This window comes from Ambystoma mexicanum, chromosome 14 (assembly GCF_040938575.1).
Source record: "Ambystoma mexicanum isolate Mex_15411 chromosome 14, UKY_AmexF1_1, whole genome shotgun sequence".
NCBI lineage: Eukaryota > Metazoa > Chordata > Amphibia > Caudata > Ambystomatidae > Ambystoma > Ambystoma mexicanum.
The window spans coordinates 366,219,061-366,235,171 of NC_090940.1; positions in this window are offsets into that span (position 1 = coordinate 366,219,061).

Consider the following 16,111-nt stretch of genomic DNA (forward strand, 5'->3'; position numbering starts at 1 on the left):
ACTGTGTATACATTCCTAGTGCATATTGTTGTTGTATTGTACACTGCATGGTGTATTGATATGTGCCTCTGCATCCATATCATCCTCCTAATTTGCAGGTCAATTTCTCATGTCTTCACAAGGCAGTCTACTTCGGAAATCGAGTCCATGTTGGAAGCAGTGCACCTACACTTTTGCGTGGCGCTAACACTGTACAGTTGGAAGTGTTCGAAGTGTTGGCATTATCAGGTAGTGAGACTACCAATTTTTAAAATCCGTACTGTCATGTTTATGGTAGGTTGGAGGTTGTGTAGGTGATTAGTATTATTGCTAAATATTTGGTAATGTGTGTTGTTGGTCCTGCATTACTGTGAGCATTTCATGTGTGGCCAGTTTCCATTAGGGACACTGTAGTTTGTGACACTTGTGTCATGTTGTGGGGATTAATTTGTTTGCTCTCACATAGCATGACATGCCATGGTGTGTTGTGTGGCGGTGCCGGGGAGGGGTTGGGTGACATGGCACTGTTCTCATGTTGTATTTTGCAAGTGGGTATTCATTTTTGCAGCATAGAAGTGTGTCTTTTGATGAAACTGCATTGGTGGTGTTTGTGTAGGTACACATTGTGACACTTCCAGGTGAACAATCTCAGGCTTCTATGGTTCTGACAGTTGACTGTCCCTTAATTCATCAGAATTGTCAGATTGAGTCATCATTGATTGTCAGATGGTATGTGCCAGGGCTGTGTGCACGCCACAGGGCTGTGATTTCTGTGTGAAGTAATTAGCCACCAGCTGCGTACGGGCTGCCGCAACCCGTGCCCTTTCCCCTCCCATGCGCAGCGGGCGTGCATGTGGTTGGGGATGTGGGGGCACCACCATGTCCACAGCCAGGCCCCGGCGTGTTGCAATTTTGTGCAGGACACATACTGCCACTATGATCCGGCACACTACTGGGGGAGCGTATAACAGCTGCCCGCCAGAACGGTCAAGGGAGCGAAAGCGTGACTTGAGCACTCCGAATGTGCGCTTCACTATGCCCCGGGTTGCAATATGGGCTGTGTTGTATCTTACCTCGGGAGGCGTGATGGGGTTCCGAATTGGCGTCATCATGTGGGTGCTCAGAGGGTAGGCACTGTCCCCTGGGGAGGTGGTGATGGGGATCATTAGTGGGGTAGTGACATTACTCTGTATCTGTCATGCATGTGTGTGCTGTGGCATTTATACTCACCAAGCAGCCATGCATCGCCATGCCGCCCAGCTTCCATGTCCCGGTTTAGGGTTGACATCCTGTAAAGTAAGCTGTCGTGGGTGGACCCTGGATAGTTGGCATATACTGAGGTGATGATTCCCTTGGCATCACATACTACCTGGACGTTGATGGAATGCCAGTGCTTGCGGTTTCTATAGATGTGCTCAGATGCCCTGGGGGGACGTAGAGCCACATAGGTGCAATCAATGGCACCTAGCACTTTGGGGAATTGTTCCACCCTGTAGAATCCCTGGCTGACAGCCTGCCTTTCTGCAGGTGTTCTGGGCAGGTATATGTGCCTGCGGACTGATGGGTGTGCAGTGATGATAGCCAACACCTGGTGTAGGCACCGTGACTGTGTGGCCTGTGACACCCCCCCCACTATGGCACTTGTCCGCTGAAATGATCCGGTAGCCAAGAAGTGCAGTACATTGAGGACCTTCTCCAGGGGGCTCAGTGCTTGGGAGCACAGGGTGGGTGATGTGAGGTCGAGTATTGTACCTCCCATACACCTGGTCATCAGGCATACCAAAAAGGCTGATTCTGGGTGTGAAGATTCTGGCCCTGACTATCCTCCTCCTCCTCCTGCGGTATCCCACAGCCACTGCTGCTAGGAACGGTATATTCATCCTGGCGTCTAAGCTTGTTTGTTGTTTGCGCACACTTTTATGCTGCGCGGGACGTGCGCCTGCTTCATGCTGGCGTACGTGTTTCCGGATTGGACCTTTTTTTTTGGCGCGTTGTAGGCGACAGTGTAAACCTTCAAGCCCACCCCAGGAATACACGTAACATGCTCTCCCAGGCCCAATCGCGAGTGAATATTCCCACCCACCCCAGGAATACACGTAACATGCTCTCCCAGGCCCAGTCGCGTGTGGAAGTTCACGCGAACCCGTATTACACGTACCCTGCTGATATCGTGTGTGGAAGTTCACGCGAACCCCGTAATACACGTACCCTGCTGATATCGCGTGTGGAAGTTCACGCGGACCCATAATACACGTACCCTGATGAAATCACATGTAAGACTACACGCGCACCCCTGAAATACACGTACCCTGGCAAATCACACTGCTGGGGGGTGGGGGTGCAGGGAGACATGAGTGGGGGCCTGGTGGAGGGTGCCCCTGACTGCTGGGGGGTGGGGGTGCTGGGAGACATGAGTGGGGGCCTGGTGGAGGGTGCCCCTGACTGCTGGGGGATGGGGGGCGGGGTGGGAGACATGAGTGTGGGCCTGGTGGAGGGTGCCCCTGACTGCTGGGGGGTGGGGGTGCAGGGGGACATGAGTTGGACATGAGTGGGGCCTGGTGGAGGGTGCCCTTGAATGCTGGGGGGTGGGGGTGCAGGGAGACATGTGTGGGGGCCTGGTGTAGGGTGCCCCTGGATTCTGGGGGGTGGGGGTGCTGGGAGACATGAGTGGGGGCCTGGTGGAGGGTGCCCCTGGATGCTGGGGGGTGGGGGTGCAGGGAGACATGAGTGGGGGCCTGGTGGAGGGTGCCCCTGGATGCTGGGGGGTGGGGGTGCTGAGAGACATGTGTGGGGGCATGGTGGAGGGTGCCCTGCACTGCTGGGGGATGGGGGTGCTGGGAGACATGAGTGGGGGCCTGGTGGACGGTGCCCCTGACTGCTGGGGTGTGGGGGTGCAGGGGGACATGAGTTGGACATGAGTGGGGCCTGGTGGAGGGTGCCCCTGACTTCTGGGGGGTGGGGGTGCTGGGAGACATGAGTGGGGGCCTGGTGGAGGGTGCCCCTGGTTGCTGGGGGGTGGGGGTGCTGGGAGACATGAGTGGGGGCCTGGTGGAGGGTGCCCCTGGTTGCTGGGGGGTGGGGGTGCAGGGGGACATGAGTGGGGGCCTGGTGGAGGGTGCCCCTGGATGCTGGAGGGTGGGGGTGCAGGGAGACATGAGTGGGGGCCTGGTGGAGGGTGCCCCAAGATGCTGGGGGGTGGGGGTGCTGGGAGACATGAGTGGGGGCCTGGTGGAGGGTGCCTGTGGATGCTGGGGGTGGGGGTGCTGGGAGACATGAGTGGGGGCCTGGTGGAGGGTGCCCCAAGATGCTGGGGGGTGGGGGTGCTGGGAGACATGAGTGGGGGCCTGGTGGAGGGTGCCTGTGGATGCTGGGGGTGGGGGTGCTGGGAGACATGAGTGGGGGCCTGGTGGGGGGTGCCCCTGGATGCTGGGGGATGGGGGTTCAGGGAGACATGAGTGGGGGCCTGGTGGAGGGTGTCCCTGGATGCTGGGGGGTGGTGGTGCTGGGAGACATGAGTGGGGGCCTGGTGGAGGGTTCTCCTGGATGCTGGGGGGTGGGGGTGCTGGGAGACATGAGTGGGGGCCTGGTGGAGGGTGCCCCTGGATGCTGGGGGGTGGGGGTGCAGGAAGACATGAGTGGGGGCCTGGTGGAGGGTGCTCTTGGATGCTGGGGGGTGGGGGTGCTGGGAGACATGTGTGGGGGCATGGTGGAGGGTGCCCTGCACTGCTGGGGGGTGGGGGTTGGGGTGCTGGGAGACATGAGTGGGGGCCTGGTGGATGGTGCCCCTGACTGCTGGGGTGTGGGGGTGCAGGGGGACATGAGTTGGACATGAGTGGGGCCTGGTGGAGGGTGCCCCTGGATGCTGGGGGGTGGGGGTGCTGGGAGACATGAGTGGGGGCCTGGTGGAGGGTGCCCCTGGATGCTGGGGGGTGGAGGTGCTGGGAGACATGAGTGGGGGCCTGGTGGAGGGTCCCCCTGGAGTCTGGGGGGTGGGGGTGCAGGGAGACATGAGTCGGGCCTGGTAGAGGGTGCCCCTGGATGCTGGGGGGTGGGGGTGCTGGGAGACATGTGTGGGGTTATGGTGGAGGGCGCCCCTGGATGCTGGGGGGTGGGGGAGCTGGGAGACATGAATGGGGGCCTGGTGGAGGGTGCCCCTGGATGCTGGGGGGTGGGGGTGCTGGGAGACATGAGTGGGGCCTGGTGGAGGGTGCCCCTGACTGCTGGGGGGTGAAGGGGGTGGGAGACATGAGTGTGGGCCTGGTGGAGGGTTCCCCTGACTGCTGGGGGGTGGGGGTGCAGGGGGACATGAGTTGGACATGAGTGGGGCCTGGTGGAGGGTGCCCCTGGATGCTGGGGGTTGGGGGTGCAGGGAGACATGAGTGGGGGCCTGGTGGAGGGTGCCCCTGGATGCTGGGGGGTGGGGGTGCTGGGAGACATGAGTGGGGTCCTGGTGGAGGGTGCCCCTGGATGCTGGGGGGTGGGTGTGCAGGGAGACATGAGTGTGGGCCTGGTGGAGGGGCCAGTACCCACAACCTGAGAGACAGGACATGAGGCAGAACATGAACTACACTCCACGTCAGTACAATGATTCCCCACCAGGGGACTACAACCAAAGGATGGGTGCACCCCGCTCCCCTCAACAAATGAATCAAGAGTTCAGGAACCATCCCAATAGAAATCACTCAGCTGAGAGGTATCAGAATAGATCCAATTAGGGGGAAAACAACCAATATCGATTGAGGCCACAGAGAGAGCATTCTAGAGAGATGGAAAAGTTCCAGTGCCTCGAGGCCCAAGTGATAATGTTAGCTGAGCAAATAGGAAAGCTCTGTACAGCACAAAAACAGTCATCCAAGGAGGGGGCAGAAGGCCCTAGCAATGACCGGGGGGTTTCTGAAAAGTGACTTATGATACCGGCAGTGCCAAAAAGACAGATTGCTCTGATGTTATTTTGCATAATGACTCTGAGATGCCTAATGATTTAAAAGTGAAAGTACCAGTAAATTAACATGTAACAGAAAGTGCAAAATACTTCTAAAAGAGAGGTACGGTTTAACTTAGAGCTAAATCAAACATAGGAGATTTATACAAATGAAAAAGAAACACCTGAAATTCCAAAAGAACAAATAGACAGATTTAAGAAAAATGACTCATGCATGGGAAATAATGGTAAACAGGGAGTAAGTGGCGATGATATGACACCTTCCCTGGGCAATCAGAACAATAACCAAACACAGGCAGTAAAAAAAAATGCTCAAAAGGAGGGTACATGTCAATCACCTGAAGAATTCTTTGAGCCACATATTTTTGAAGAGGTTAAAAGGGCTGGTACCACACTAAATGATCGCAAATGCACAGAATTAGACAATGACAAATTGCCAAGTGATGTTGTTACACATGTTCAGTTGGAGGGTTGTAATGTGGTCTCTGATGATACCTGGGTGGATGGGCGAACGGTGGCCACACTCCAAAAAACCTCTGAACATGGGGAAATGAATAAAGTCTCTCACCCAGAAATGGGCAAAAAGGAGGGAAAAATGTCTTTCCATTTACCAATGTGCTTAGCCAAAAGTGAAAAAGGCATGAGAAAGGTGAGCCCTGAAATCAGTAAGAATTCGCACTTCTTATGTGTGTTAGAGGAAGTTGAAGACAGGTATTATGCTTCCATCACGGTAGAAGAAAAATGCAATACATTTGCAATGATTGACACTGGCGCACAGGCCACAATTATGTCTAAAGAATTGGTAAAGAGTATCAATGAAGGGAGATCCCCACAGAATCAGATCACAGTGAAGGAAAATCAAGGTCCAGTACATAATTTTAATGGGGAGGAGGTGCCTATTATAGGCGTCACTGAGGTTGACATAAAGATAGGTAAACACAGAATGAAACAGGAGGTATTGGTCACATCCATTTGTGATATTTTATTTCTGATGGGAACAGATTGCCTGAAAAGATTGTCTCCTCTCATAGATGGGGTGAATGGAGTAATGTGGTCCTTAACCAAAAAACCATTGAGACCTAAGAAAATAAAATCACAAAACAGCAATATAAATGAATGTCACACCGTTGCCAAAACAAATGATGCAGTAGAGGTATATCTCCAGGATAGCTGCATACCTAGAGTCACTGTTATATTATTGTGTCAGGATAAAATGCAGAGTGAAGATGAGAAACACTCTGTACAGATATACTTGGACCCAAGGAAAAGATGGCAAACTGCCATAGATGAGCACTCATTACGCTTTTATTTAAAAGGTAAAACGTGCAAACAGAATACTGTTCCTAAAACAGATGCAGAAAAACACATTACCACTCTTGCTGAAATACACATGGAAGATGAGCAACTATGGGTTCTGTAGGGTATTTTGTGGAGATTTGGGGCCTGACGGTATTTTCTTACCGCCGAAAAATAACTTAGCAACAATCACTCCTTGTATTCAGATTGGGCCATGTACAACAATAATACAGTGGACATGCATTATTTCAGCACACAGACATGCGTATTTGGTATGCATGGTTGGTATGCGTGGTTGGTGGTATTTTGGTGAGCATAATTCCCTTGTTTTATTTGTGGCCCCAATATCCAGAACTCCTTATTTTTGCTTAGATTTTTCGTGTAATCACTAGAGAGACCTCAGGTTTGCATTTCAGGAACACCACATTTTCATTTTTAGTGTGCCACCATGGGCAATTTCTCTCTGTCTTCTCTACGGCAGCGAGCTATCATGTGGTATTTTCACTATCTTATATACGGTAGTGAACTATGTCCTGGGCCTCCCTTTTTGCTGACTCATAGACCTCCGACAAACTACAACACACACAGTTAGTTATAATTGCTCATACTGAATTACATTGTGCACCCGGCTGCAGCAAATTTGACGTTTAGCTACCTTGAAAATGACAATTGCACTGTCTAAACATCTCCCCACATCATCAGCACTGTATCGGTAAATATAAAACACACCACCCGTCTGCTTTCAAATATTTTTGTGTATTATAAAAGTTGCATTTAAACACGATCTCACTCTTAACAGAAATAAATAAAATAGCACAGTAACAGCATTGTCTGTGATACACTGAAAAGAGAGTGGCGGAGACAAGAACTCAATTTGCAACATTAAACATGTGATTAAAGCACAGGAATCTCCTTTCCTACACTGACTGAATATTCTCGTACACACTCAGCCCCCACACTTCTGTAATTACCTTATCTGTTCAGCATGAGTTTTCTTCAGCTGTTCTCTTTCTGAATTTGGCTCCCTTGAAGATTAACCCCAGTGAAAACAAGCGTCTTTCGTTCTCAAACCGGGGTTATTGCCTGGAATTCTCAGCTTTTGCAGCAGGAATGCTTCAGCCAGGAAACCGGTCCTTCTCCCAGCTCTGCCAACTCCCGACTGTCCTCCCCCTCTCGTCAAGCTCCCCCAGCAAAACTCTCATCACTGCCTCTAGCATGATACTTGCTATGACGCTGCTCCAATCAGAAATCAATCATGCCATCTCCTCCCTCACTACACAATGGCTCATTTCTACAGTAATTATTTGTAACCAACTGATTTCCTGTTCCTTCGAGCCCTTTTGCTTCCTCTAGTTATGTGGACAGAGCAGCAGAGAAAAAGAAAAAAATGAATGTGCGTTTAAAAGTTCACTTTCAGAGTAGGCCTAATTCTGCAGTGGAGACACATTTTTATTAGTGGGTTATGTTAAATGCAGTTTTATTAGTCAGGTTATTTATTAATAATGTTAGTTATTAATTTTCAAATGTGTCTCTTGCACCATAGGCATTTCAGGTGAAAAATAGTGTGCATTTTTGAGTGTGCACGTGTGCTTTTAACTGTAAAAATAGATTTGCATCTTATATGTTAAAATCGTTTTTGACTGAATAGCCTGTCTTTACTTATATGTCCATGTTAATCTGGCAACACATATAGCAATGCACCACACCCATGTGGTGGTGCTGCATCAAAAAAAATTGCTACCTGTGCAGTAGTGCTGTACTCTGTGCTGTAACACGCCAAATATCCTTACAGTTCACATTGGTATAAATGACTATTCTAAAACAATAAAAGCCACTTTAGCACTTGAACAGGAAAGGAGTTTCATTAATGAGAAAATATTGCAAAAAATAATGGAGAGGGAGGAGATCCCGAAATTTAGAATTAAAAACCAATATGTCGCTGGCTTGGACAGGCCAGACTTTGAAAACCGAATTGCAGGCAGATGCATGTTAAAAATTAGTATTGGGCAGAAAAAATTTACCATAATGTTTGGATAGTGAGTGGAACACAAAATGACCTTTACATGGGCAATGAATCATGCACAGAATGTGTATGGTGTTGGATTTCCTTAATCAAAAAATATGGTCACGCCTAGGTGGGCCTTCACCTGAATTTAAAGACAAAAGAAGGGCTTATCATTGCGCACAACTGGTCCCATATGCAATTGAATTACAGCTGAGGAAGGATACTGTTATCCCTGCATTCATCAAACAGCCTACAATAACACTGAAATGCAAGAATGGACAGCAGGTGAAAGATCCTGATGCATTTGTGTGCCTGAATGAATCCATAAAACAGCAATGCCTGGATTATGAATACATTCCATTGGTAGATATTGGTGAAGGGTCTGTAAAAATCATGGTGAATAATAAAGGTTGTCAAGATATTCATTTACAGGAAAACTCCTCATTAGTGATGGCCATACATAAATCACATTATACTGCAGATCTGAATAACATTGTGATTGGAAATATACCTGAAAAGTATGTAGATGCCAAGGGTGAGTTGCCAGAACACCTGAATTATCAGCCCAAAGGAATATTTAAAATTAATTCTGTGTACCTTTATGATTCAAATGAGACAGTGTGCTGTCATCAAGAGGATTGCATAACATTTAACTTAAATGAAAATGAAATAGAAAATCAGCCAATTGAAGTGGAAGCTGATATGCCAAAACATTTAAAAGTGGCAGCTTTACAGAGAGACACAGCCACACATTTAGAGGAAAGCGCCGAGATTCCCCTTCCAGAACATTTTCCAGAATTCTCCAAAATGGTAGAGGAGCAGATTTTATCAGCGGATGCATGTGACAGCGAAGAGGATAGAAATGAACTGAGGAAGATAGTTATGGAGTTTAGAGATGTATTTGCAAAAGATGTTTATGATTGCGGGCTAACTGATTTAAATATGGCCACGCTACCGGAAGAGTGTAGCAGAAGCCCAGTATTTGTGCGCCAGTATAGATTAGCATTGGCATGTTTAGAGTCATTGGCAGAGATTATTAAAAATTTGGAGTCGCTGGGAATAATCAGGCCCATTCATAGCACATCCAACACACCTATTTTAGGTGTGTTAAAGCCAAATGGTCAATTGTGGCTATGTGCAGATTTGAGGGAGTTAAATAAAAGAGTGCCAGTATCCAGATGGCCACTGCCATTCATTGATCAGGGCCTAGCTCAGGTACATGGTTCAAAAGTGTTTACCACGTTAGATCTCACCTCTGGATATTGGTGCCTGCCATTGGCAGAGGAGATTCAGAATTTATTTTCATTTTCATTTGATAAGACGCAATACGCGTGGGTTAGAGTTCCATTTGGGTATGTCAATAGTGGGAGTGAATTTGGAATATTTTTTTAGAAAGGCCATGCCTGATGCAGTGGAAAGATGTACCATTGTTTATGTGGATGATGTACTGATAAAAAATGAAAGCTTGAAAAACCATTTTGATGAAATAAGACATGTTCTTGGCCAATTGCAGAAAGCAGGTGCCAAAGTATCTTTACAAAAGGCACAATGGTGCAAGAAAAAGGTTTAATTTGGCCTAGAATTTTCTAGGCCATGAAGTGATTGAACATGGATTAAACCCACAAAAGAAGAAAGTGGAGGCTATACAAAAACTAAAAGACCCTAAAAATGTGAAAGGGGTAAAAACGTTATTAGGAATTACGGGCTATAACAGGAAGTTCATTGAAAATTATGCTGAAATTACTCAACCATTAACTAAGCTGTTAAAGCTGAATACACCCTGGAAATGGGAAAAAGAGCAGTCTGGGGCAGTGGCTAAATTAAAGGAATGTCTTGTAAAGGCACCATGTTTGGCATACCCCATAAAGGATAGGGATTTCTTTATAGAAATAGGTTTCTCTGAACAGTGTATGTCAGCAGTGCTATCACAAAAACATGATTTGAATCATAGGCAAGTAAGGCGTTTTCCCAAGTTGAAATTAAATTCATTGAATGTGAAAAGGCCCTTTTGACCACTGTGTGGGCGCTACAGCATTTCCGCACCATTGTTCAGGGAGAAAAGGTAATTATTGAGACCAATCATCAACCATTGCAGTTTTTAGAGAGTAAAATAATCAGGTCAGGTAACTTAGCACAGTCCAGAATCACTTCATGGACGCTAGCATCACAAGGTTTTCCTGTAGAAGTGAGGTATGGTCAAAATAAAAAAAGCCCAGTTGCTCAAGGTTTAGCAGATCTACATGACTGTGCAGATGAACATGTATCAAACGAAGTAGAAGTGGAATCTAGTTTACAGGATTTTGGGCAATCACCACACAAAGCTTTTTATGAAAAGACATGCAAGGATTTGCCAACTGTATATCTTGATTGTTGTGCTTTTCACATTGAAAATGACAGTATTAAACAAATAGTGTCAGGAATAGGAAATGTCTGGTTGAAATGTGAAGGTGTCCCCAGTATAGGGATGAGAATTGGAGCTAGGAGCAGTCAAGTAGTGGAATTGGCAGCCATTTATAAAGCAATTGCTACTGCAGTTGATAATACATTTAGTGAAATTGTCCTGGTGACTGATTCTGACTATGCACGAAATAGCTTTGTGGAATATTTACCTGGCTGGAAAGCGAGAGGCATGATTACATACAACAAAAAGCCACTTAAACATGGAAAAATGATACAAGCCATAGACAAATTGGTGTCAGAGAATGACTTAACAATATACTGGAGGAAAATTTGTGGGCATTTAAAAACTCCAGGAGAGGATAAGGAGGGAAATGATAAGGCAGATTAGCTGGCTAAAATTGGGGCTGTGATGGGAGAATTGCTACCTATTGAACATTTACTTGGTGCAATACACATTGATGCAGTAACACGTTCTAAAGCACCAAAGGAGATATATCAGCCAGTGGTACAATGGAGTTATTATACACCAGATCAAGATCTAATTGAGGCACAAAAGGATGATCGAATTCTGGGAATCTATTATAATCATTTAATAGATCCTGAACAAAACCCTTTAACAGAAAATGATTATATGGGAAAAGAGGAGTTGAGGGTGCTATTAAAGAATAAAAAACGAATTAGACTACAGGATGGACTAATGATTAGAGTCCATAACAGGACAATTACAGTGGGTGGTACCCCTTTCATTCAGAGGGCTAATGCTACACCATGCACATGATGCAATAACTGCAGGCCACAGAGGTTCACAAAAAACATTGGAAATACTAAAAGATTATGCTTACTGGCCACATATGTCGCAAGATGTGGAATTATATACTAGAGGATGTCTAGTATGTGCCCAATGTTAACCTGCTTCACCAATGCATAGAGCTCCATTAATGAAAAGAGGCTTAACTCTTCCATGGTCAGATTTGCAAATAGACTATGTAGGACCTGTAAAGAGGTCGAGCAGGGGGAACCGTTATATTTTGAGTGTGGTGTGTTGATGTCGAAATGGATTGAGTGTATTCCTGCACCAGATTGTAGTGTGCAAACAGCAGCTACATTACTGGTGAATCATGTGTTTTCAAGGCTTGGGTTACCACAACGAATAGAATCAGACAGGGGAAGTAATTTCACAAGTCATTTCACAAGTGCTCTAATGAGTAAGGTATGGCAAATACTGGGTGTGAAAAGGAAATTACATATTGCATATCGAGCTGCTTCTTCTGGGGGAGTTGAACGCTGTAATAGGGCTGTTGTGGACATATTAAAGAAATGTGTAGCAGAAGCAGGTTCCAGCTGGGATTTACGTTTACCTTTGGTTCTAATGGCAATCAGATCAACTCCTGCCAAGGCAACAGGTGTTAGCCCACATGAGGTATTGACAGGTAGGAAATGGTATTACCACAACACCTGCTATACAGAACACATGAGCAGACACTTGTGAGCGCATCAACAGTTCATGAATACATTGATGAACTGAGGAAGCATTTACAACATGCATTTGCTTTTGTACAGCGAAATCTAGAAAGAGCTGCTGACAGTTCAGTCATATTATGATAAAAAGACATCAGTGAAAGAGTATTGTGTGGGTGATCAGGTGTTTTAATTTTGGAAAAGGTAAACAGAAAAAATCCAAATTTCTAGCAGCCTGGCAGGGGCCATTTCGAATTATAGATAAGGTCTCTCCTGTGGTTTATAAAATTTTGAAAACTGAAGGTGAAACAGCAACAGAACAGTTTGTTCATGTAAACCAAATTAAACCCTGGCATCCCAGACACGAAATTAAAAGGCTTGAGCATGGAGAAACAGATAAAGTCCCTTAAATACATAAAAGAAGGTAAGGTGAATGGGTTTAGTCAAAGGGGAACAGCAGAGGAATAAAATAGAGGATTGATTATTACATATGTATATAGGTGACACAAAAAAAAAGAAAAAAATGGAAGCTGAAATTAGTGGAATTGGTTTGCAAAATGAAAATGTATTAAATGTTGAATGATATTTTATGGATGTTTGTTTTCTCTTCAACATGTGCTTAATTTCAGAAAGCGAGAGGAAGAGAGCAAAGTGATTTATGGAGTGCATGGATATATATAATTTTATTTTTGGCAAAAGGGTGAAGTTAGTATTGTGCTATGCACTTAATTTGTTTCTTTTCTATTTGATTTAGAATATTAACATACATTAAGTCGGAGGTTCCAGGACCGGAGGACAGGGGAGATGATGGAGTCCTGGAGTCCCCTTGATGAAGATTATATGATGCCTGCCTCCGGGTGGAGGTGAAGACAAAGTAACCGAAATGCCAAAAAGAGATGACTCCTATGGAAAAAGGATCCAAGAGTGCCAGGATGAAAGAGTACCCGAATGAACCAAATGATGTGACATCGCTGGTCGGGACATATCAGAGGCGGACACTTGTCTAGAGTTCCACGTATTTATTATTTTAATTAATTATTTTAATCTGTTATATTAATTCTTTATTTTAACTATTTGTTTTATTTTATTTTTTTGTGATTGACTTCAAATATAAAAGTAAGACACTGGACTATGGACACTTCCATTGGGAAGAAATATGTAAAATATTTTATAAGAACTGATGGACTCAGAGATGAATTTTGATATTATGATGATTGAACAGTGATTTTTCAATTTTCATTTTTCACATATGAAAATTCATTTTGTTGGATACGCATACATTTTAAAAGAAGAAAGAGAGCAAGTTGGGTTTCTTCCAATTGTGGCTTGGACCATGGGCAAATTCTCAGAAAAAGGAGGGGATATGTAGTATAATTTAGCGTGTTTTGGAATGCATCGCCACTGCATGAGATCACATTATTACTGTGCTGTGGTACAGCAAGCCATGTGTTGCCAGGGTAACATATGGACGTGTATATGAAGACAGGCTATATATTTTAAAAGCACTATATGAAGACAGGCTATCTATTTTTAAAAGCACACCATTTTGTTTCTCATTTTTTTTCTCAATACATATTTAAAAGCACACCATTTTTTTTCTTCACTTGAAATGCCTCACTTACAGGAGACACATTAGATACTTGATTAATTAACTTAACTAGCAAATACTAACACGATTCTAAATCCTTAACATTATAATGTGTTCTCCATGTGCAAAATGAGGCAGGCTGAGATTCATTTTTTAAACGTGTAATTTTTCTTTGCCCTGTTCACTGTCTTTGCAGGAAGCAAAATTCGAATGCCAGGAAATCAGTTAGATACAGTTGCTTTCTGTAAAAGTGAGCTATTGTTGAGGAAGGAGGATGCAATAATCTACGTAGACTTAGGGGAGTTAACAGAGTTTTTTTGGGAGTGTCTCTGGCAGAATTACAGGGAGAAGACATTTTGCGGAGTTACAGTGAGGTTGCCTTCGTTCTGCTGCTGTGATGAGCTGGACCACTGATCTTCAGAGACTGGGGTTTCCTAGTCACTTGGCACCGGCTTAAGAACTGCAGATTGCAGATTGAACTGCATGTTCTCGCTGGGTGCTTTAAAGAAAGAAAAAAAAAAAGCCCTGGGTCACTGCTCAAAGACGACAAGCCAGGAGATTTTGCATGCTGAAAAGCTACAAATAGCTGGTAAATATACAAATGGAGTGAGATTGCTGTGACTGCCGGACGAATGATCTACTATTAGACAGGCAGTGTAGCGATAGGGAATTCTCCTGTGTTTAACTGCCACGTTATAATGTTGCAAGACACATGATATAATCTCTCTTTTGCTTGTTGAAAATGTAAAAACAAATTTGTGGTATTATTGCATTTGTTTCTCTTATGTTTATTTCAGAAAGGATTGTCTCACCAGAATGGTAATGTATCATTTTGAAATGAAATTGTGATAACACAGTCTGCCTGAGAGTATTCTTGCTTCTGTTCTTCATTTGGTGCCTATATAAAAAAAAGAAAATACTCTGTAGTGGAGGGAATGATGTTTAATGTGCCAAGTTTCTTATACAGGTGAAGCAATGTCATGAGCCATTATAAATAGCTGTGTGCGTGATTTCACTCAGGGTATGTGTGTGTGGCTTTTGAGTGGAATATAATGCAATAGTCTGCTGAGCGTATATGAATCAGCAGAGAGAGGCCTATGGAAACATAGTCTCACTAATGTAAATAAATTAATGATAATACCACATGTTACTGTGACTACTCCATGGAAACATAGTCTCACTAATGTAAATAAATTAGTGATAACAGCCATAGGTGGCACTCTATATGAAAATTTGGTATTTCTGAATAATGTAGAAGTCTGAGGCCTCTAGAGATCACAAGAACAGTCTAAACAAAAGAAAGGGGTTTTGTATGTTGGGGCCACAAATAAAACAAAGAAATGATGCTCACCAAAATACCACCAACAAAATGTATTCCACTATAAAGCCGAACCCAATCTGAATGCAAGGAATAGTCACTGTCAAATTACCATTGTTTTTTTGGCAGTAAGAAAATACCACCAAGCCCCAAGTTTATACAAAATACCCTACAGCACAATCACCTGAGAGCATTTCGATAAACATCCAAATAATGATTTTAAATCCAGATCGCATAGGATGAATTTTGAGGAACCCTGTTCACAAGGTAGGTCAATAAATGTGGATGGACTAGTAAAAAAAGTATGTGGAAGTATAATTTTGAAATAGATTGTCCCAGAATCCAAAAAAGTACATGGCATATTAGTTTCTGATAGTAACTCACTATTAATTAATCAATCTTCTGTGTTTTCGCAGGTTCAAAGTACATCTGGCTTTGTGGACCTGGTGTACAAGGTGACTGACAGCTGTTCAGGAATTGATTAACTGGGTGACTCATGAAATCCATAGTTTACATAAAAGAAAACTGCTGAATAGAGAATATGACTCACGTCATCAACATTGAAGAGGGGACCTCCTGGGTGAAGGCAGCGCTGCATAAGGCAGGGAGGAAAAGGTATCTTTTCCTTACATTATTTCAAAAGAAAAGAAAACCATTGCAGTGATCTACACAGGTGCTAATGGGAAGGGGGAGCGTGGAGCAGGGAAGGGAATCGCCTGACACTAATGAAAGTGCTTGGAACGTGGGCTTACCTTTGTGAATATAGCTTGCGTTCCGAGCATTTTAATTGGCTGTGGGTGCTTCCCAGGTTCCTAATGCTAATTAAAGGTAAACTGTTCATTCCTTTTTAAATTCAAATTCTAATTTCATGCATGTGTAACTTATTAATGTTTCAAGCTATTTTGTATGTCAAAATAAAAGCTTCTTCCTTCACCCCAAGCCTTATGAATAAGTGTAAACATGTCAACATTAACACACATTCTTCTATCTATGTCCATGATAGAAACCTATGGTGTCCAACAATTTAGAGTTGAATCAGCCTGAGAAAATGAAAGTCAATATTTTTCAATGATGCCAACCCGTGCCGATGGTTTCAGAGAAAACTAAAGGATTGTATTCTTGTGA